General features: G+C 36.2%; 1 long non-coding RNA gene across 2 annotated transcripts in view; it reads left to right on the top strand.

Annotated features, from left to right (window-relative positions):
* LOC128592240 (uncharacterized) overlaps nucleotides 1-24163 on the top strand; it is a 150601-nt gene that overhangs the window by 46333 nt on the left and 80105 nt on the right. For both annotated transcript variants that reach the window (XR_008381812.1, XR_008381811.1), the window contains exon 2: nucleotides 13267-13357. This is a non-coding gene — a long non-coding RNA (uncharacterized LOC128592240). The remainder of the gene's footprint in view (nucleotides 1-13266; nucleotides 13358-24163) is intronic.

The following is a 24163-nucleotide window of genomic DNA, read 5'->3' as shown; positions in this document are numbered from 1 at the left end:
CTGCATACTCATACAAAAACATGGAAGTTAAATAACCTTATGCTGAATTATAGCTGGGTCAGAGATGAGATTAAGAAGGAAACTGCCAAATTTTTGGAACAAAATGACAATGAAGACATGAATTATCAGAACGTCTGGGATACCGCAAAGGCAGTCCTAACAGGGAAATTTATAGCACTGCAAGCCTTCCTCAAGAGAATATAAAGAGAGGAAGTTAACAACTTAATGGGACATCTCAAGCAACTAGAAAAGGAAGAACATTCCAACCCCAAACCCAGTAGAAGAAAAGAAATAACCACAAAATTAGAGCAGAATTAAAAGAAATTGAAAACAAAAGAATTATACAACAGATCAATAAATCAAAAAATTGGTTTTTAGATAAACCTTTGGCTAACCTAACCAGGAAAAAAAGAGTAAAATCTCTAATTTCATCAATCAGAAGCGACAAAGACGAAATAATAACAGACTCCTCAGAAATTCAAAAAATCCTTAATGAATATTACAAGAAACTTTATCTCAGAAATATGAAAATCATAAGGAAATTGACCAATACTTGGAAGCACGTCACCTTCCAAGACTTAGCCAGAATCAAGTGGAAATGTTGAACAGGCCCATATCAAGTTTGGAAATAGCATCAACCATACAAAACCTCCCTAAAAAGAAAAGCCTGGAACCAGATGGTTTCACGTCAGAATTCTACCAAACCTTTAAAGAGGAACTAGTACCTATATTACTCAACCTGTTCCAAAATGTAGATAAAGAAGGAAGGCTACCCAACACATTCTATGAAGCAAACGTCACCCTGATCCCCAAACCAGGAAAAGACCCAACAAGAAAAGAAAATTATAGACCAATATCACTAATGTATATTGATGTAAAAATATTCAACAAGATCCTAACAAACAGAATCCAGCAACACATCAAACAAATTATACATCATGACCAAGTCGGTTTTATCCCAGGGTCTCAAGGTTGGTTCAATATACGTAAATCTATAAGTATAATTCAGCACATAAACAAATTAAAAAACAAAGACCATATTATTTTGGAACAAAACGAAATTGAAGACACAAATTATCAGAACCTCTGGGATGCCACAAAGGCAGTCCGAAGAGGGAAATTTATAGCACTGCAAGCCTTCCTCAAGAGAACAGAAAGAGAGGAAGTTAACAACTTAATGGGACATCTCAAGCAACTGGAAAAGGAAGAAGATTCCAACCCCAAACCAAGTAGAAGAAAAGAAATAACCAAAATTAAAGCAGAATTAAATGAAATTGAAAACAAAAGAATTATACAACAGATCAATAAATCAAAAAGTTGGTTTTTTGAAAAGGTCAATAAAATAGATAAACCTTTGGCTGACCTAATCAGGAAAGAAAGAGTAAAATCTCTAATCTCATCAATCGGAGACGACAAAGACAAAATAACAACAGACTCCTCAGAAATTCAAAAAATCCTTAATGAATATTACAAGAAACTTTATCTCAGAAATATGAAAATCATAAGGAAATTGACCAATACTTGGAAGCACGTCACCTTTTAGGACTTAGCCAGAATCAAGTGGAAATGTTGAACAGGCCCATATCAAGTTTTGAAATAGCATCATCCATACACAGTCTCCCTAAAAAGAAAAGCCCAGGACCGGATGGCTTCACGTCAGAATTCTACCAAACCTTTAGAGAGGAATTAGTACCTATATAACCTGTTCCAAAATGTAGAAAAACAAGGAAGACTACCCAACACGTTCTATGAAGCAAACATCACCCTGATCCCCAAACCAGGAAAAGACCCAACAAGAAAAGAAAATTATAGACCAATATCACTAATGAATATTGATGTAAAAATATTCAACAAGATCCTAACAAACAGAATCCAGCAACACATCAAACAAATTATACATCATGACCAAGTTGGTTTTATCCCAGGGTCTCAAGGCTGGTTCAATATACGTAAATCTGTAAGTATAATTCAGCACATTAACAAATTAAAAAACAAAGACCATATGATTCTTTCAATTGATGCAGAAAATATTTTGATAATATCAGCATCCCTTCATGATCAGAGCACTTAAGAAAATTGGTATAGAAGGGACATTTCTTAAACTGATAGAGGCCATCTACAGCAAACCCACAGCCAATATCGTATTGAATGGAGTTAAATTGAAATCATTTCCACTCAGATCAGAAACCAGACAAGGCTGCCCATTGTCTCCATTGCTCTTTAACATTGTAATGGAAGTTTTAGCCATTGCAATTAGGAAAGAAAAGGCGATCAAGGGTATCCATATAGGGTCAGAAGAGATCAAACTTTCGCTCTTCACAGATGATATGATTGTATATCTGGAAAACACCAGGGATTCTACTACAAAACTCTTAGAAGTGATCAAGGAATACAGCAGCGTCTCAGGTTACAAAATCAACATTCATAAATCTGTAGCCTTTATATATATCAACAATAGTCAAGCTAAAAAAACACTTAAGGACTCTATTCCATTCATAGTAGTGCCGAAGAAGATGAAATATTTGGGAGTTTAACAAACAACGTGAAAGATCTCTATAAAGAGAACTATAAAACTCTAAGAAAAGAAATAGCTGAAAATGTTAACAAATCGAAAAACAGACCATGCTTATAGCTGGGAAGAATCAACATTGAAAAAAAAAAAAGTATGGAACACAAATGTCTTAACACTGTGATTAAGTAAATTAGGTGAAAGCTGTATTGATTAGTAGGATGTAAGCACTCCAATTTGTACAAATAATCAACACATTGAATCTCACAAAGGCATTAATGTATTCATGATCTATGTGTATATGACTTAATAAAAACGAAATAAAAATGAAAAAAATATTTATTGCTATAAAATGTCACCATTTAAGGTTTTCTTTAATATGAAAAGTATCTTTTCTGAGATTTAAATGACTTTTCTTTGATATGCTTATTACTGCTTCATTGCCACAGCATTAAATTATTGTCTCTTTATATCTATTTTCATATTTCATTAGGAAGTCATTTTTAATAGTCCTTATTTATTCAAAATATTCCTGGCAAGTCTTAACTCTCGATTTAAAAAAATAATTTTTATAATCAATTTGCCAGATTTTAAAGCAGCAAACATCTTGAGATTTTTTTAATTGCCTTTGTGTTACATTTACTTGGCAAGTATTTAATTTTCATCTCAGAATCTTGTGCATATCAACTTTATTTCTCTTATAAAATTATTTTGCACATATTTTTCTTTTGAGTATAGTCCTAGGTATTAAATAATTTGTTTTCTATTGTGAAGGTAATTTAACTGCAGCTACTGATTTTCACATGTTTATTTTGTCTCCACTTGTGTAAGATCTTCCAGTTGATTCTTCTCACTTTTATAATCAAATTATATAAACTATAAATAGTAACTCTCTTTCTTTCTCTCTCTCTTATTTAATTTTTTTCGACAGTCTCACTTGTCACCCTGGGTACAGTGTCCTGGCATCATCATAGCTCACAGCAACTCTTAACTCCTCAGCCTTCTGAGTAGCTAGGACTGCGGTAGACTTTGCCCACTGCAATGTCTGGCCTGGCTTTTGCTCTGGCTGATCTTTAGCTACTGAGCTTAGGCAATCCACCTGTCTCGGCCTCCAAAAGTGCTAGGATTACAGGTGTGAGCCACCATGCCAGGCCCTTTTTGTCAATTGTTAAATATATTTCACTTTTTGTTTTATGCCATTGACTGAGTCTTTCGGAGTGGCAACAGTGCAGATCTTTGTCTTTTTTCTCATTTTAATGGGAATGTTTAGTATTTTATTCTTTTATGTTAAGCTAGCCTTAGTTATTTTTTTACCTTGTTAAATGTTCCTTCTATTTCTACTTCAAGATTCTGTGTGTAATGTATTAGTATTACTGATTGACTATTTAACTGAACATCTGATTTTTTTATTTAGTGTGATAAATTATATTATTATATTTCTTACTAAGAAGGCATAATGCAAAAATTAGAATTTTAGATTATATTCTACTTCCTCTTGATGTATTATTTCATTTAATAAACTGCTAAATTTGACTGACTGTACTTTAAGAACTTTGAACTTATATCAATGATATTTATATCTTTATATTTTAATTTTTTATTGAAATAGATAATGTATACAGAAAAGTTCACATGTCATAAATGTATTGAGAAGGGCTGGTGTAAATTGTTTTTGTTCATTTACTTTATTTTACAATTTTCTGTTTTGGTTCTTTCTGTTAGATCTCAGCCTCACAATCAAGCTCATTAATCAAAATGAACTGTGAAGCTTTCCATTGTTCTTAGAAATTTAAAAAGTTTATACAAAATGAAAATTTTTATGTCTCTTAATACCTTGAAATGATGAGTCTTTCAAACCATATCTGCAGCTAGATCTTTTTTATGAACATTATTCCTTGGTAACTGTTTTCATTTATTCTATGACTCTTTGTCTCATATTTTACCTGTGTACAATTTTGTAAATTTTGTAATAGTTTCTGCAAGAATTGGTAAGATATATTATTTTTCTATACTTTGAAACCACTATCCATTTCTCTGGTTATATCATATTTTAAACTTAGTTTTATGAATCTATGTTCTCTAATATATTTTTGAGATTGCATTTGCCATAAAAGTTCATTGCTTTCCTTAAGAACGTGTTATTTGATTTATACAGTCTATTTCTTTACTTTCCGCTTTTAACTTTATTAATTCTCTTCATTTCATTAGGTTTGTTATATTGTTCTTCATATAACTTCCTGAATTGAATTCTTTACTCATTTATGCTATTTTTTGTGTTTAATAATAAAAGCATTTACAACAATGAAATAACTTGAAAATATGTAACATTTTCATATATGAGTTTTCTAATAGGTGTTATCTTTATAAAAATCCTACAAATGCTCTTTGGATGTTCACTCTGAATCAAGCCTTAGAATGCTTTAGTATGTCCACGTTAAGTGTTAGTTTTCTTGAAACTTAGCAGAAAAAAAAAAAGGTAGAAGTTTATTTCCATCCCATACAGCAGGAGTTCCAAAATGATCCAGACTTAATAAGGCAGTTCCTCACATCATCCTCCAAGGTCTTTAGACTCTCTTACAGTTTTGCACCAATACCCCTTGGACCTTATCTTTGTCCACATAAATATTACATAAGTGATGCTCTTTTTTAGAACATCACAGGCACCAGACATCTGGAGGCATGTGATATCCATCTGACATTAATTGTGACTACCTGGTCAAGGTGATGTTCAACTTTTTCCTCTTACAATAAGTCATCTATAGGAAGACACTTTGAGATCATGTATTGCTCCTCATCAAAAATTTCCCCCTAGAATTAGCATCCATTGATTTTTTTTTTCTGAGTAGCAAATTATTACCGTAATAATTTCATTTCATCTGTGCATTACAGATAGCATATGGGCCAATTATCAAGACATCAATGTCTCTCCTTTTCTAAAATAGACTCTGACAACCTGATCCTTACCTTCCTTTTGCCTTTTCTCAACCCAATAGAATGTAAGTTCCTTTTTCTTAGTCATCTTTCCTTTAAGTTATTAATTTAAAATTTTACTATGAACACATTTTAAAAGTTTTTAAAGTTAGAGAGTATAACTGGTATATGGTGGCTCATGCCCATAATTCTAGCACTCTGGGAGGCCAAGGTTGGTAGATTGCCTGATTTCAAGAGTTAGAGACCAGCCTGAGCAAGAGCGAGACCCCATCTCTACTAAAAATAGAAAAACTAGCAGGTGTTGTGGCAGGCACTTGTAGTGCCAGCTACTCAGGAGGCTGACACAAGAGGATTGATCTCTTAAGCTCAAGAGTTGGAGGTTGCTATGAGCTATGACTCCATGGCACTCTACCAGGGCAACAGAGTGAGACTCTGTCTCAAAAGAAAAAAAAAATTAGAGAGTATAATATAATGAACGCTTGTTGGTGTATCACCTCGCTTCAGCAGTTATTGAGATTTTGCTGCATTTGCCACATTTCTTCCTGTCTGTCTCTATTTAATTAGTTTATGCTGTTGGAGTATTTTAATGACAATTCTAGGCCTCCTGTTGCTTCCCCGCTATATACTTCAGCGTATATTATGGACTTTTTTTTTAAATGAGAAAAACAAAATCTTATCTTCGTGTAAAGAGCCAGCAAAATCTCTTGTTTTCTGCAGAAAACCTGTTTTCAGTCTTTTACTGAATTAGTTCTCATGCCAGACTCATTAAACTGAGACGGATGATACACACTGCCTTGTCCTCAAGAAAGGTACTTTACCAAATAGCCATTCCCCTCAGCTCATGTTTGGCTCAAGTTCTTCTAATAGAGAAAAGATTGGCTATATTTTAAAATATATGTTCTGCTTAGCATGGGGATGGGAAGGAGGGATATCATAAGAAATATAGATCAAATATTCATCTAAATTGTTGTAATTCTGTAAAGCAAAGCCCTTTGCCCACTGAATTTGTTTTTAGTCATTATCATATATCTGTGTGGCGACACCTAAAAGCAGATAATTCTAGAATTAGAATTAATAAGAGGCAGGGATTACTTTTTACCTTATGAATATTTAAACTATTTTTTTTTACAAAAAACTTCAAACATATAGCAAAGTAGAGAGACTTACATAATGAACCCCCATGTGCCCATCAATCAGCTTAATAATAATCAACTAAAAGGCAATATGTTTTGCATCCCACCATCCCTATTCAATTATTTTGAAACATATTTAGATACCATACCATGTCACTTCATTCATATTGAAGATATAAAGGATGGCATTTTTAGTATAACCATAAAATTTTAAAATAATTTAAAAATTAATATCCAGCTAGTATTCAAATTTTCAGTTTTCCCACAATGCAGTCTTTTATTAGTTTCTGTATTAACTGAGATCCAAATAAGATTCAAACATTGCGGTAGATCAACATGTCCCTAAGAGACCTTTAGTCTACAAAGAACATGGATTCTTTTTATTCTACCAAGGAAATACATTGCCAAAGAATTTAGGTAATTACAAATTTGTGCAGTTCAGGTGTAGTGACCTGAGCTTTGGGGGTGAGGTTTAAGCCATCTGAAGCTCATTGAAAACCTTGTGAGAAGCAGCAGCTCTCCACTGGGATCTGCCAGCAGTGATTCCCTGGTGCAGGTCTCTGCCCAGACTGAGGCTGTCATGGGGTCGCCAGCCTGGGGATTTCAGTCCTGAACAATAAGGACCATACTGATCATTTCTTATAAGCCAATGTGGAGTCAGTTGAGGGAATGATTCAAATGTCCTTCCTTTTTTAAAAAATAGTGGCACCAATAAGTACTATTTTTTAAAAAATTTGGATTTTCTTAAATCTTTACTTCATAAAATTTAAATGTTGCCCATCTTTTGCCAAACCATCCATTTTTAAATCATTAATTTTACTTCTCTAGAGTCATAGTCTGGTGTCCCTAATGCAAGACAGGTGAGATCTGTTAATGCAGATTCTGCATTAGAGTGTGCCAGCTCTCGCACTCTGTCATCAATCCACAAATACCCTTGCATGTGAACTCTGTTAACTTTTTCCTCTGAGGACCTCTCTCCAAGGAAATCATAACAATCTTCAGGCTTTATCAAGGTCATGTGAAACTGGAATTACCAGCTGTTCCCTGCATCCTCCAGCTTGTTTAGACTGGAGGACCATGAATCATCATACTCTTTTCTCTGTGCTGGGACTAAAGCTTGGAAACTTAGCTCTGGATCAGCTTCTGTATCACAGATGGCTCCCCATGGAGGCCCCTAGAGAGATTACACCAAGAAGACAGCATGGAAAATACTTAGTAGACAAATAAGTAAAAATGTAAGACAATAGCAAAAAAGAAAAAAAATGAAAACTTTTTTTCTTTAGATGTAAACTCCGTCTTTTAATTAGAAAATAAGAATAACCATTTCCCAGTTTGTTACAACTCCAACATCTGCGGTTTTAATGTAATGATCACAGTTAGCATAGGTAAGTTTCTTCTCCCTGTGTTATAGCTACTATGATTTTCTCCTTTTTCAATAAGAGGACAGTTATAGGTCACATCAATCATTTCAAATTAATGAATTTTAAAACATTTCTTAAACAAGTCCTGGTTTCTGGATGGTATGGAATGGGAATTTTCTGTCTTTGTGTTTTTCTTTTTAAATCTCCTTATATTTATGTCTTTCTAAAGAAAAGAAAATATTTTATATCAAAAGGACCAGATTCAGTTATATTTTACATTTTCCTATAAAAAATTATCATGCTTATTTATTACAGAGTCATTCACATGAAATGATGAGTATCAAACAGACACTTTGGTTTGTATGTGTTTGTATGTGTGAGAGAGAGAATGAAAAAGAATTTGGAGAGTTCTTTTTTTTTCCTGTCCTTTTCTTTTTCCCAAAAAGAAAAACAGAAAACTAAGATATTGTATCCCTATTTTAGTTTGCGTATGCACATACGTTCATAAAGTGCTTTGCATATATGTGAGGCTTATCTAATGCAGGATTCATAGACGAGTTGGTTTCGTAAAGAGGTGAGCTTTAGTGATATAGTAAGGGATCCAGGGAGGAAGTCACAGAAATGGACTTGGATGCACCTGTTCTCACCCACTCCTGTGTGGTACAGACAGTATCAGCAGTTTGGGGCAGGGAGCAGCATCCATGTGCAAAAACTTCAGAGGTCCTGTGAAAGGGAGGGTAGTTAAGCCAGCTTAGAGCAATTGACTGCCCTTACTTCCTGTGGCCCATAAGTGAAAGCAACTAATCTATTTCAGGAGTCCTTATCCCTTCTGGAAAATGACGTTCTAGTCTGACCAGGAGATTAATTAATTTGAGAACAGAAGCATGGGAAAGATGGGTGGATTCTTGTGATGGAATTTCTGGCAAAGCCTGCTAATTACTGCAAAAGAGGTTCTTCGCTTTGTGGCAGATAGTATCATGGCTCTACATATATTCTGTCCCTCTATCTTAGTTTAAGTTCCCCCAGAAGGATAGCTTGAAGCAAGGATTCAAGTGTAAGTAGTTTATTTAGGAAGTGATCACAGTAAACAATATGGGAATGAAAAGCAAGATAGAAACAGAAGGGAAACTGACACAGAACATGAAATAAAGCAAAGTACACCTGCGGGCAGCAACTGGAACTCACGCCAGTATAAGCCACGCACCTCAGAGTTATCCTGAAAGACCAAGGAGCTAGAAAATTTATTGATTGAAGGCTGTTTAGGTGAGTGGTGAGTGAACATTAATTCCCTGGCATTATGAACTTGTCATAAACATGCACGGCAAGGCTCCATGCTGGCAGCAGTACGTGAGGCCGAGGTGTACTGAAATAAGGGCTAAAAAATGCTCACTGTGGACACTCTTATCTGCTTTCCCGTGCATGTGAAAGGATTATATAGTTGTTCCGAGTAGCTACAAGGGGTAGGTTCCAGGATCCCTTGCAGATACCAAAATTCGAGGATGCTTAAAGTTTCCTATATAAAATGGCATAGGATTTGCTTGTAACCTATGCATGTCCTCCTGTGTATTTTAAATAATCTGTAGATTATTAATAGTATTTAATACAATATAAATGCAATGTAAAAAGTTGCTTTCTTGTATTGCTTTACAATTTGTATCATTTAATTATTGTTTTATTTTTATATTTTTGAAAACATTTTTGGTCTGTGGTTGGTTGGGCACTCAGGTGCAGAGGACCGATTGTACATCCTGCCCCGTTGACGTTAAGCCCAGCTGTGGTGCTTGTGGTCTTACTCCCTAGGAAAGGACTGTGCTTCTCTACTCCAGGGACGTGAGAATCTGATCAATGAAATGAGAGCAAAAGTGATGTATTTGATTTGCTGGCAAAAACTTTAGAAGTCATCACTTTTTATGTTTTTCTTCTACCTTGTCCTGAACAGCTTCCTGGGTGGGAACTGTTCATTTAGTCTGGGTCTTGAGTTGAAACAAATATGTAGCTCAGCCTCAGCATGATATAGAATCAGAACAAAATAACATTTTTGACTTTTAAGCCCCAGCATTTTTGAGGTTGTTTATTAGAGTAGCTTTGCTAATCTATTCTGACAAATACTTTAGCATCTAGGAGTAAGTCATCGAGGGAAAAAGATAAAAAACAAATAAACAGGCGGTACAGAGGTCATCTTTGGTCAGAGACTGTCAAGGAAACTGTATGAAAGATACAAAGATGGCATGGCACGTAATTTATGCAGCAGTAACGCCTTTTGTAAAGTCCTGTCAGTGATCATTTGGAGGGCAGACAATAAGCCAAATGAGCTTGTGGCCTTAGGTAAAGGATTCAAAATCAGAATATCTATATCCTGACTTGGTGGTAGTGGCTGAGTTTTACAATAAAGAGGTGATCTCAGAAAAATAATGGGCTGGTTTGCAAGTACAAGTGAAAGGGGAAAGAGAAAGTCCAGAAATTTCTGGACTTCCAGTGCTGAAAACCCCTGGTTTATAAATAACAGGATGATAGAAGAACACTGGTTCCTCCACTGGCACTCTGAAGTTACCGTATTTGCCCTGACTATCTAATTCAGAATTATTTTACATGGAAAAGAAAAACACATTTTTATCTACTTAAAGCGGCTGGCATTTCTGGTTTCTGTTATCCGAATGCAAGTTTAAAATGATATGATATAGTCAGAAGACTCAGGAGAGCGTTTGCTATGTGAAACGTTAACTGAAGACTCCAGTGAGAATGGTCTGGGTTTGATGAATGTGAGTTCACCTGGGAGGGGTTCCATGTGGCTGGCTTGCCTGTGCCAGAGGCTGCTAAGTAGCAATTTGTGAATGGGCTGGCTGCAGGAACAGGAATGATATGCTTCCAGTAGTACATATAGCTGCTGACGGCCTGAAGCAACCTCTGCTTGGCTTTAAGTTTTCCTGAGAATGTCACATAGCAGGCTTATTTCCAAACTGGCAGAGAAAGTTTGAACTGCCTGCTGCCATTCAGTATAAGGGATCCTCCAGGACTGAGGGTTCATACTCATTATTTGCATAGCAATCTTCCTCTTCATCATTTGTAGCAAAATATGAGATAAAAGCTATTGAGCACATTTTCCTCCGTAACCACCACTTCCACCTGGTCTTCCCCCATGTCAGTGAGTTGTCTTGAATGCATTATACAGAATTCGGATAAAAAGCGTGGAACTCCATGTCTTGGAGAATTTGATGAACAGCTTCAAGTTCTTGAGAAATACAGGAATGCTTGTTTGTCAGCACACAGATGGGGTTGGTGTAGGGCAGATGTGGATTCCTTCTTGATACTGAAGTTCGCCTTTTCCTTCATGAGCACATCTTGCGACTGTTGGCTTGACACGCCAGTGAAAGCTTTAACATTATTGTCCCAAAATATAATAAGGCTTCTTTCCTTAGGGCCCATCAATCATTTAAAATGACTATGTTTGGTTAATAAAAAAAAAAACAATTTGAAAATATTGAAATTATATAATCAATATTTCTTGACTATTCAGCATTCAGACCTTAAGTGTTTGTATTCAATTTTGAGACAAATAAATTATATGAGGAAGAAAAGTGAGGTAGCTATTCCTCTAGATTAAAAAGCCGTAAGAGACTTACCAACCAGATTTTAAATATTGATCTTATTTGGATTCTGATTTAACCCAAACCGACAGTAAAAATATATATTTGGAGATAGTTGATTATGGACCCCCCAATATTAGGAGACACTGGGGTAATAATGGCACTACTTCTTTATTCCATTATTTGCCTGTTACTAGCAAAAGAAAACTCCTTAAATGCAGTGCAGAAGATTCAGCCCCTGTAAGACAGTCCACCACAGCCTGGCCCTGCTATGCCTTCAGCGTCATCTCTAACCATCAGCATAGTCTGTGTTCCAGCCAGGATGCTGTACTTGAACTTTCTGAAACATACTCTGCTCTTTCAGAACTTAGTGTTTTTGCAAAAGGTGTTTTCTGGAGTTTGCTGTAGCCTCCTGAAAAAACTAGCCTTAAAAATTGCTTTCTTGTGTTTTCTCCCCAGCAAAAGTGGCACACACATCCCTATATGGGCACCTTATTTATAGCACTTACCCATTCAAATGTATTTATTTCTTGAAATATCTGTCTTTTGTCATTGTTCTTTGTATATCTGTCCAGCGGCCAGCCAGTCGGAACATTCTCTATTTCCTTCCTGTCCTTTTCTCTGGAATCCATTTTTACCTTGCTTACCTGCCCCCCTTCCCAGGGAACTAACAGTGGTCTCCAAATTTCCTCATCCTGCTGGACCTCTACATAGGATTTCAAAGTGTTATTTATTCACCAACACTTTCTCATTTTCTATGAGTTTGTTTTTCAGTGATAATCTCACCTTAACATAGTTCCCCCTGAAAAGCTGATGGTAAAACAATAGCTTATATGTTAAGATTAATCTGGGGGAAAGATTATAAGGAATATGGGGAGGGGGAGTTGGAAGAGCAAAACATGAAAGAAGAAAAAGCCAACTCGAGGGTGCTACCCTTGACCTGGGAAATCATTTTAACTGTGGGCAACAAGACTTCTGCTTGGTAGAAGTCCTCTCAGTAGGGTTAAGAAAATGTACCTACAGAATGTGAAGAAGGACACAGAGCTAGCCAATACTCCTTCCCTTCCCTGTACCCTTTCCTTTTATCAGTGTTTTTCAAGGCTAGTCCTCAGCCATCTTCTACATATTCAACCATTCATTTAGGAAGTACATACTGAACATCTATTACATGCCAGGCACTATGCTCACCCCTTGGGGTCCATCGGCCTTGAACTTACCATTGATTCTGAAAGCACTAAATACCCTCTTTTGTGCTTATAGCACTTACCAAAGCACTTAATTTTTAAATTACAAGGACATAATTAAACAGAAAGAATCCTGTTGCCCTGATCTTGAAATCAATATGCACATATCTGTTCACGTCTGCTAGAGAGTAACCAGGAAAATCTAAGGAAAATTGTAAGGAAATTGAAGTTGCTTTTGTTGTTTGCCCAGCTTCCCTTACAGAGGGCGTTTCTTCCCTTAGGAAATAGTTCACCTTCTAATCTTCTTTTTACCCCCAACACTTTTACTCTATTTCCTCTTCCCAGACACTTCATTTTCTTGTCTGTAACAGAACAATAGACTCTTTACCCAGCAATAATCTTTAAAGCAAATTGAGATTCTTTTTTGAACATTTGGTCTGAAAAGAATGAATGTACTTATGGGACCAAAGGGATAGAATGTTTGAAATTGAGTCTATTCCAGAAAATGTATGATATGTGTTCTGTGTAATAAGAGATGACTTAGCTTCACTCTTCTTTTTATAGATAAGAACAAGCAAAGCTCTCCAAAACTGCTAAGCAGTTCCAGAACAATCTCCCTTGCTGTCACTCATCAATTCCCATAAAGTGTTAGCAGGTAAGTGTAAATAGTTTTCCTACCATATTTCTATAGAGAACTATTGACACTGAAATACTATATAAAACTTAGAGAAAAAATTTAATGCTAAAATTTGAGCATGGATTCATGTGGTATTTAATTACAGGAACATTATCAAATCATAAGTTGAAGAAAACAAAGTCAGCCAACTTTCCATAGTTTTTCTGTTCAGAATCTCAGAAGGACAAAAAAGAAAAAAACACATAAAACCAGCTCTTGTTTTCATGTGGCTTAATTTGTGATAGCATATTATAGGAAATGACTATTAACTAGGATAGATCTTCCTTCAGAAGAATAACAATGGCATAGTCTCATATGGCTGATGCCCAAGATTCTGCAAATGAGGATAACAAAGGCTGACAAGAGTTTGGAGTTGTGGCTCATCCACAGGCCTGGCCGTACTAATTGTAGTGTGCATCAAGCTGAAAATGGTGCTGTTTGCAGTCCCTGCCTGGGACATGCACACGTAGTCTCGTAATTAGCAGTAACAGTTGTAATGATCTTCTGACAAATACCTTCCCCCAAGTTCTTTGTTTTCTTTTTAATTTCTGTAGCTGTTTTTTCCCACACTTTATCTCTGGGGTTGGAGATAGGAAACAAAATGGCAAACATTGAATGCCAATCAGATACTAGGCGTGGTGGAACACATTTTTTCATTTTATCATTAAAAAAGTGACAATAAAGTCCATGCTTCCCATCTACACATATAGGGACTGAGACAGAGAGTTTAAATAGCTGGCTAGAGGTCACAATAGCAGTAGGTATGGTCCCAATAGAATACACTGCAATATCTCTGGCAAGCACTTTTAAAATTTGGTGACATGAGTGTGTAGTGGGTAGAATATTCATTTTACAAACACAAGCATGCAAGAAACATAACTTTTCCATATAAAACATAATCCCATTATATTCTCCGTCTAGCCAATTGGTAGAAATTTTAGCTTGATCAATTTCTCCTCCTTGCCTTTTCCTTGGAGTGGTGTCTAAGTTCTGGTTGGCTTCCATAACAATGTTAAGGTCTTAAAGGAAACATATAGGCTGGGTCATCAGCTATCTGCTGGCACCGTCTGAGATGTCCTCATTCCCATCTATTTTTAGGTGCTGATCTATTAAATTCCCTTCTGAGTTAGTCCCAATAACCAGTCTTCAACTCAATACCCAGGCTCCAACCTAATAGACCAGTTGTCTCCCATCTAACTCTCTGACCCCTGTTGGATTCTGGAATCATTTTCCAATCTGGGCCACCACATGGCTGGGAAACTTGGTCTGGTCGCCTACAGCCCTTCATCATTTCTTCTTAAAGACATACATCTACTGCAGACATATGACTGCTGCTCCGTGTCATACTGGTGCAGTGTGCAACTGTGAGGCTGTCCATACCCCATCACCGGACATCCCTCCCAGCCATTCTGCTCTGCTATCTAGCCATTTGCCTGGATCTACCTGGAAAAGAAAGCACAGGTTACCCCTGTATTGGAAGATCTATAATTGTCTGAGCTTTCTGTCACATCTTTATACCCCAAATTGGTGCCTGATGAGAGGCAGGCTCCAGCCTAACCCATGTATCAGTGGTCCACACTGCCTCTTCTCTCTTTCTTAACACTCAATCCTTTCAACTCTTCAAGGTGGAAAGGTGAATTTTTTATGGTTAGTCTCATAATATCCATCTTTTTCCAGTTCTACTGTATACTTTATGCATACAACTATTTTAAGAGATAAAATTATATATATAAATATATATATAAACATATATATATATATAAACACCTTCATTTTTACTTGTCTTTCCTTGGAGTAAGGAAAAGTTTACCATATAGCTTTCTAAATATCTGCCTGAAAAGGAGAAGACTCATGAGATAAAAGGAAATACATTAAATGGAAAGCACATTAGTGAATTTTAAAAATATTATTTTACTCATATCACTCTGAAATAAAAAAAAAACACATTATTTTACTACATTCAATATAAAGTAATTAACTGGAAGTTGCCAGAATGGGACTGTATTTGAAATGGAAGGAAGTTAACAGGTATTTATAAAACTGATGAAGTAAAAGTAAATTTTAGAGAATGTACAGCATGGTGTGAAACAAGAAAAGTAAGTGGGTGGGGGAGGACAAAAACTTGGTCCATGAAGTCTGTGAAGCCCACTTACATGTCAATCTGCTATCTGTTAAACATCCTCATTGGATCCAATACAGGGCTATATACTTTTTTTAAAAGTTCTTTTGTGTTCTCCATAAAGCTACAAGATAGATTTCACTATCTCCATTTTTCAGAAGGGGAAAATTGAGGTCCAGAGATATAAAAACGAATTGCTCAAATTTACACACCATAATATGTTCCAGACATGAACATATTCAGAGGAGCAGATTATTACCTGTAACCTAGACAGTCTTCCAAAAATATAAGAATTCAAAGTAAATTATTTTCCTTTTAAGAGGCTACAGTTCCAAAACTAGATGAGGACTATAAATGAAATAAAATTATGAGAACACTTCACTTAGGATAATAGGTGCAAACATTTTATATAAGATAATAACTAACTGGAACTAACAGGATGCTAAAAACGCATCATGATCAATGAAGCGTTATTCAAGGAATGGAAAGAAGGTTCACCAGTAGAAGATCTATGTATATTACCACCAGGTTTGGGACTGAGGTTTGGCCCTAGGGTAAGGAGTATGAACACCTAGGATGTGATATGTAAGGAAAAGTGAACTTTTTGGTCTATGTGCCTCAATTGCCTGCCCCTGATATCCACAGTGGGGACTAAAGAAAACATCCACTTGTATGTTTCACCTGCTATATGCAAAATGTTACAGATCAATAGCTATTAACATGAAAAACTCTCAGAAAACTGTGATTAGAAGGGAAGTACATTTTTTAGAGATAGTCTCACTTGGTCACCCTCGGTAGAGTGCCGTAGTGTCACAGCTCACAGCAACCTCCAGCTTTTGGGCTTAGGTGATTCTCTTGCCTCAGCCTCCCCAGTAGCTGGGACTACAGGCACCTGCCACAATGCCCAGATGGGAAATACATTTTTTCATAAAATTTATACATAAAAAACTTAGAGCAAACATCAAAAATAACAGAAAAACTTTAGGCATATTTTCTTTTAGAACTAGAAAAGAGACGAGGGTTGCTTTTTATCGCTATTACTGTTCAACATGGTTTTGGAGATGGTCCAATTAAAGAACTAAACGTTACATGTGTAGGAAAGGGAAAGACAAAAATATTACTATCTGCACATGACCTAATCATCTACATAGAACCCAAATATAGAAATTATTAGAAGGAGTAAGAGAGTTCAGCAAGGTCACAGAAGATAAGATTGTCAGAAACTAATATTCCTTTCACAGCGATAATGGGAGAGTATAAGCAAATATAAGATGCCATTCTAATACTAATAAAAATACACGATACTTAAGAATTAACAAAAAGCAATGAAAACCTCTTAGGGAGTTAATTTTTAAGCTGTGCTGTAAGTCATCAAAGAGGCATTGAATAAATGGAGAGCTATGAAAGTTTAATTTCAATGACTTAACACTACAATGATATTATTTCTTCCAAAATTGGTCTATAATTTGAAAATTCCAGCAAGAATTCTTTTTGAAGAAGTGACAACTTTATTTTAAAATTCATATGGAAGAATTGAATCCTAGCCAATTTGAAAAATAAGAACTAAAAAGGAGGGATCAGCTGATCAAGATCTTTGTGACATTCTCTAAATGGGAAAGTGCTCTTAAAACAAGACCCACTCCTCCATCACAAATCATAAAGCAAAAAAATAATGAACTTTACTACATTAAAACTAAAAGATTATGTTTAAGGAGGGACATGATAAACAAAGTTGAAAGTCAGAAATGTGCTGGGAAATGATGTTCGCCAAAAATGCCGGTTAGTCAACAGAAAATATCAGGAACATTTGTAGTCAACAAGAACAAGAAGGGAAATACTAGTAGAGATATGAGTGAAGAATAAGAACTGGCAGTTGGGCTTGGCACCCGTAGCACAGTGGTTATGGCACTAGCCACATGCACCAAGGTTGGCAGGTTCAAGCCTAGCCTAGGCCAGCTAAACAACGACAACTGCAACAAGAAAATAGCTGGGTATTGTGGTGGGCACCTGTAGTCCCAGCTACTTGGAAGGCTGAGGCAAGAGTTTGAGGTTGCTACGAGCTATGACACCATAGCACTCTACCGAGGGCGACATAGTGAGACTGTCTTAAAAAAAAAAAAAAAAACAGAACTGACAGTTGCCCAGTGGTCAACTGGAGTAATACTACACACAATTGGAAGATGGCATTACATGTGGAGCAAAAGCCAAGGACAGCGGAATGTAAATGTATTTTGAAACTCTGACATGTAATTAGTGTGTAGGTGTCTTAGTGATTAATGTTTGCAGCTGCTTCTCCATGACATGTCCTACTGAGGCAGGATTTGAAAACACCCCTACCACAAAAGGAGAGTCTCACTTAGAATGCATTCCCTCTCACCACCAGGGGTACACTCGTTGATTTTCCTCATAATTCAATTTCCCATTTGGATGATGGGCTCCATTCAGGGAGAGCTGTTTAGGGTTATCAAAATGCTATTTTTCCTTAAGGATCTAGCATAGCCATTTGATGTAATAAACATTTGAAAACAGTGAAATTTAGTATTGGAAGCTCCTCAGAATAGTCTTGATTCTGTAATTATTACATATGGTTATTAGCAAAAGAATTTTTCCAGTTTTCCTGTAGGAAAATTTCTTATTCTGCCACATTTTTTTTTTTTTTGGAGTTTTTGGCCAGGGCTGCATTTAAACCCACCATCTCTGTCATATGAGGCCAGTGCCCTACTCCTTTGAGCCACAGGCACCACACCTATTCTGCCATATTTTTGAACTGAAACATACAGGTTAGAAGCTCCATGATATAACCATTAACAATTCCTCTGAAATAATCTGGTAGTATTTCACTGGCCTTAGTTTAGTTTCCAAATCTATGTAAGAGAATTACCACTATTTTAAATAAAAATCCAAACAAGACATACATGCATTTGAAAATAATTTTATTCTCCTTTTTAATTTCATCAAGTTTATTTATAGATTATAAGCCATCAGAAGGAGATAATCTCACATGTTTATATACATACAAATATATTTTATATATAATTTATATTTTTTCTTTTTTCCCTCAGCTCTCTGTATAGTAATGAACTTGGAATTGGTGCATGTAATGACTTATTTTCCTCAGGGGCAACATTAACAAAGTAACAGCTCCTTTTAGGGTCTATGTCTTTTAGTTGTTTTTAAGTCTTCTATTTTTTATTTTTTTTAAGATTAAGTGCCTAATATTCTTTGCCTATGAAACTATAGAGTGCCTAAAGTGTGAAACTATGCACTTAATAAATATGTTTATGTTATGTTCAAGTCTAAGCTAATACTTGTAGTAAACAGTTTGAAGGGAACATAATTAACATTCTTGGTTTGATGTCAAGGTCTGAGTCATCCTGGGAAAGAAGACAGTGTACGTGGCAAGTTCTTTATAAAAGTACTTATGAAAAGTTGAGCAGATTGAGAAGAAAAACCAAAAGGAAGGACAAAAGGACATTTCACTGGTTAGCAGGGTTGGAAAACAAATTTGCATTGAATATAGTTCCACGTGTCCTGCTGAACACTGAATATCTAGAACATAAAATAATATTAACATATCCTACTTTTCTATGCATATTAACCAATAGTTCAACAAATGCAAAGTTGTAACTGAAGCACCTAAAGCCACAAAAAGGTGTGAAGCAAACAAGTATCTTGTAAGAGAATCTTGTGATTTTTAGAGAATACCAAAAGCCTATTCCTGGCTCTGCATTTTTGAAGGGCTGGAATCTCCCTTCCATTAGAAAGAAAACAAAATCTTAAAAAATAATTTTTAAATAAATAGATCATCTCTTTTTCTCACATGTAATTTATCAGCTTTATTCATTTGTATTTACAAATAATTTCACTTTTCTTCAAAGACAAGATGTATTTTAATGTCATGTTGGGATATTATGAACAAAGCAATAAGCATTTCCTAGCAATTCTATGTATTCTACAAATAATTTCTTTCATGTCTCTTCATTTGTCAGAAGAGGGAAGGGTTTCAGATAAAGTGAGTTTAAACCTGGATAATCTCACTGAAGTTATGTTTAAACTATCTGGAAAACTATAGTGAGATTAAACATCTGAAAAGCTTTGTGCGATCAAAACCAAGAAGGTGGGAACCTAACTCTCCACAAATTTGTTCCATTAAACACTTGTCACTTGTTATCAGATGTAATTTCTAATCATGTGCCTTTGTGGTCTTTGGATCATCTGAGATGAAGTGATTGGTGTATTTGTTATGTCTTTACACTGATTATTATTGTCAGAAGAATCAGGGAGCATCCGTTTCTGATGTTTTTTTATTTGTGGTACAAAATGTTAAACCAATTTCAAAAAAAGAATTCCTTAGTGAATAATGCAAATACTTCTTCTACCTTCAACACACCTGTCAGTATGATGTAAGCAATTTAATTTAGCAACCTTAACATCATTGCCATGCAATGGACTTTTCTCATTGGGAAAAAGAATATTAATTTGGCTAATTGCACTTGGATTTTACCCTGGGTTGGCTTCTTATTATTTGTGTGAACTTGCCCCATACATTATACTTTCTATGAGCCTCACATTTGTTCTCTGCACACTGCAGGAAGGGATGGGGTACTTGTGAGGAGTGCATAAAGGCAAGCTTGTGAAAGGCTCAGACTAGCAATGTGTGAGCTGAATTCTGCCTGTAGATGTCATTTGTTTGAATCATGCAAAGTTTTAAAATGTATCTACAATTTAAAATATTTTTTATTTAATTTAAAATTTTTATTTTTTTGGTTGTAGCCGTCATTGTTGTTTGGCGGGCCCGGGCTGGATTCTAACCCTCCAGCTCAGGTGTATGTGGCTGGTGCCTTAGCCACTTGAGCCACAGGCACTGAGCCTAATTTAAAAATTTTAATTAAAAATTACTAATTCAGGGGGGCGGAGCAAGATGGCAGCCGAGTAACAGCTTCCTTGCATCTGGGCACCGTGAGTCTGGGAATATAGGACTCCAGGCATCTCTGGCTGGTGGGATCTGCCTATCATCACCCCTGAGAAGATACAGGGAGTCAGTCAGAGACTTCTGGACCCCAAGAGGAGGACTAAAACAGTGGAAAACCGGCAAGTGGTCGCGTGTGTTCAATCCGTCTAAACCCGCCCGCAACTTCCACAGGCACGAAAACTTAAAGAGCAAGAGGAAGTGAAAGGAAAATTAGGTCAAGGAAACAGATACAAGAAATCACCCATGAGGAAGAATCAGCAGAAAACTCCAGGCAACATGAAGAACCAGTCCAGAACAACCCCGCCAAGGGACCATGAGGTAGCTACTGCAGAGGATTCCACCTATACAGAAATGTTAGGAATGACAGAAAGGGAATTTAGAATACACATGTTGAAAACAATGAAAGAAATGATGGAAACAATGAAGGAAACTGCTAATAAAGTGGAAAATAACCAAAAGGAAATCCAAAAACAGAATCAAATCAGAGATGAACGATATGAAGCATATAAAAAGGATATAGCAGAGCTGAAGGAAATGAAACAGTCAATCAGGGAACTTAAAGATGCAATGGAAAGTATCAGCAACAGGTTAGACCATGCAGAAGAAAGAATTTCAGAGGTAGAAGACAAAGTTTTTGAGATAACTCAGATAGTAAAAGAGGCAGAAAAGAAGAGAGAGAAAGCAGAACGTTCACTGTCAGAATTATGGGACTTTATGAAGTGTTCCAACATACGAGTTATAGGAATTCCAGAAGGGGAAGAAGAATGCCCCAGAGGAATGGAAGCCATACTAAAGAATATTTATAAAAGAAAATTTCCCAAATATCATCAAAGATTCTGACACACTGCTTTCAGAGGGCTATCGGACCCCAGGTTGCCTCAACTCTAACCGAGCTTCTCCAAGACACATTGTGATGAACCTGTCCAAAGTCAAGACAAAAGAAAAGATTCTGCAAGCTGCCAGGAGTAAGCACCAGTTGACCTACAGGGGCAAATCCATCAGATTGACAGCACACTTCTCTAATGAAACTGTTCAAGCAAGAAGACAATGGTCATCTACCTTTAATCTACTTAAACAGAACAATTTCCAGCCCAGAATTCTGTACCCTGCTAAGCTAAGCTTCAAAATTGACGGAGAAATCAAATCATTTACGGATATACAAACATTGAGGAAATTCGCCACAACAAGACCAGCCCTACAGGAAATACTTCAACCTGTTCTGCACACTGACCACCACAATGGATCAGCAGCAAAGTAAGAACTCAGAAATTAAAGGACAGAACCAAACCTCCACACTGATGCAAAAGATAAAACTAAGCAATGGACTCTCACAAAATTAGACGAATAGAATACTACCACACTTATCAATTATCTCAATAAATGTTAATGGCTTGAATTCCCCACTGAAGAGACATAGATTGGTTGACTGGATTAAAAAACACAAGCCATCCATTTGCTGTCTGCAAGAAACACACCTGGCTTCAAAAGACAAATTAAAGCTCCGAGTCAAGGGTTGGAAGACAATTTTTCAGGCAAATGGAATTCGGAAGAAAAGAGGAGTTGCGATCTTATTTTCAGATTCATGTGGATTTAAAGCAACTAAAGTCAAAAAAGACAAAGATGGTCACTTTATATTGGTCAAGGGAAAAATACAACAAGAAGACATTTCAATTCTAAATATCTATGCACCCAATTTAAATGCTCCCAGATTCTTGAAACAGACCTTACTCAGTCTCAGCAATATGATGTCTGATAATACCATAATAACAGGGGACCTTAACACTCCTCTTACGGAGCTGGACAGATCCTCTAAACAGAAATTAAACAAGGATATAAGAGACTTAAATGAGACCCTAGAACAACTGTGCTTGATAGACGCATATAGAACACTCCATCCCAAAGATAAAGAATATACATTCTTCTCATCACCCCATGGAACATTCTCCAAAATTGATCATATCCTGGGACACAAAACAAATATCAACAGAATCAAAAGAATTGAAATTTTACCTTGTATCTTCTCAGACCACAAGGCACTAAAGGTGGAACTCAACCCTAACAAAAATGCTCAACCCCACCCAAAGGCATGGAAACTAAACAATCTTCTGTTGAATAACAGATGGGTGAAGGAAGAAATAAAACAGGAAATCATTAACTTCCTTGAGCATAACAACAATGAAAACACAAGCTACCAAAACCTGTGGGATGCTGCAAAAGCAGTTTTGAGAGGAAAATTCATCGCTTTAGATGCCTACATTCGAAAATCAGAAAGAGAGCACATCAACAATCTCACAAGAGATCTTATGGAATTGGAAAAAGAAGAACATTCTAAGCCTAAACTCAGTAGAAGAAAAGAAATAACCAAAATCAAATCAGAGATCAATGAAATTGAAAACAAAAGAATCATTCAGAAAATTAATGAAACAAGGAGTTGGTTTTTTGAAAAAAATAAATAAAATAGATAAACCATTGGCCAGACTAATAGGAATAGAAAAGTAAAATCTCTAGTAACCTCAATCAGAAATGATAAAGGGGAAATAACAACTGATCCCACAGAGATACAAGAGATCATCTCTGAAACTCTATGCCCAGAAATTTGACAATGTGAAGGAAATGGATCAATATTTGGAATCACACCCTCTCCCTAGACTCAGCCAGGAAGAAATAGAGCTCCTGAACAGACCAATTTCAAGCACTGAGATCAAAGAAACAATAAAAAAGCTTCCAACTAAAAAATGCCCTGGTCCAGATGGCTTCACTCCAGAATTCTATCAAACCTTCAAGGAAAGGCTTATTCCTGTACTGCAGAAATTATTCCAAAAAAATTGAGGAAGAAGGAATCTTCCCCAACACATTCTATGAAGCAAACATCACCCTGATACCAAAACCAGGAAAGGACCCAAACAAAAAGGAGAATTTCAGACCAATCTCACACATGAACGTAGATGCAAAAATTCTGAACAAAATCCTAGCCAATAGATTACAGCTTATCATCAAAAAAGTCATTCATCATGATCAAGTAGGCTTCATCCCAGGGATGCAAGGCTGGTTTAACATACTCAAGTCTATAAATGTTATCCACCATTTTAACAGAGGCAAAAATAAAGATCACATGATCCTCTCAATAGATGCAGAAAAAGCATTTGATAAAATCCAGCATCCTTTTCTAATTAGAACACTGAAGAGTATAGGCATAGGTGGCACATTTATAAAACTGATTGAAGCTATCTATGACAAACCCACAGCCAATATTTTACTGAATGGAGTAAAACTGAAAGCTTTTCCTCTTAGAACTGGAACCAGACAAGGTTGTCCTCTGTCACCTTTATTATTCAACGTAGTGCTGGAAGTCCTAGCCAATACAATTAGGCAAGACAAGGAAATAAAGGGAATCCAAATGGGAGCAGAGGAGGTCAAACTCTCCCTCTTTGCTGACGACATGATCTTATTCTTAGAGAACCCCAAAGACACAACCACAAGACTCCTAGAAGTCATCAAAAAATACAGTAATGTTTCAGGATATAAAATCAATGTCCACAAGTCAGTAGCCTTTGTGTACACCAATAACAGTCAAGATGAAAAGCTAATTAAGGACACAACTCCCTTCACCATAGTCTCAAAGAAAATGAAATACCTAGGAATACACCTAACGAAGGAGGTGAAGGACCTCTATAAAGAAAACTATGAAATCCTC

Source organism: Nycticebus coucang, chromosome 8 (genome assembly GCF_027406575.1).
Source record: "Nycticebus coucang isolate mNycCou1 chromosome 8, mNycCou1.pri, whole genome shotgun sequence".
Taxonomy (NCBI): domain Eukaryota; kingdom Metazoa; phylum Chordata; class Mammalia; order Primates; family Lorisidae; genus Nycticebus; species Nycticebus coucang.
Note: the sequence above shows the minus strand (reverse complement) of the source record. Positions and strands in the feature narration are given on the sequence as shown.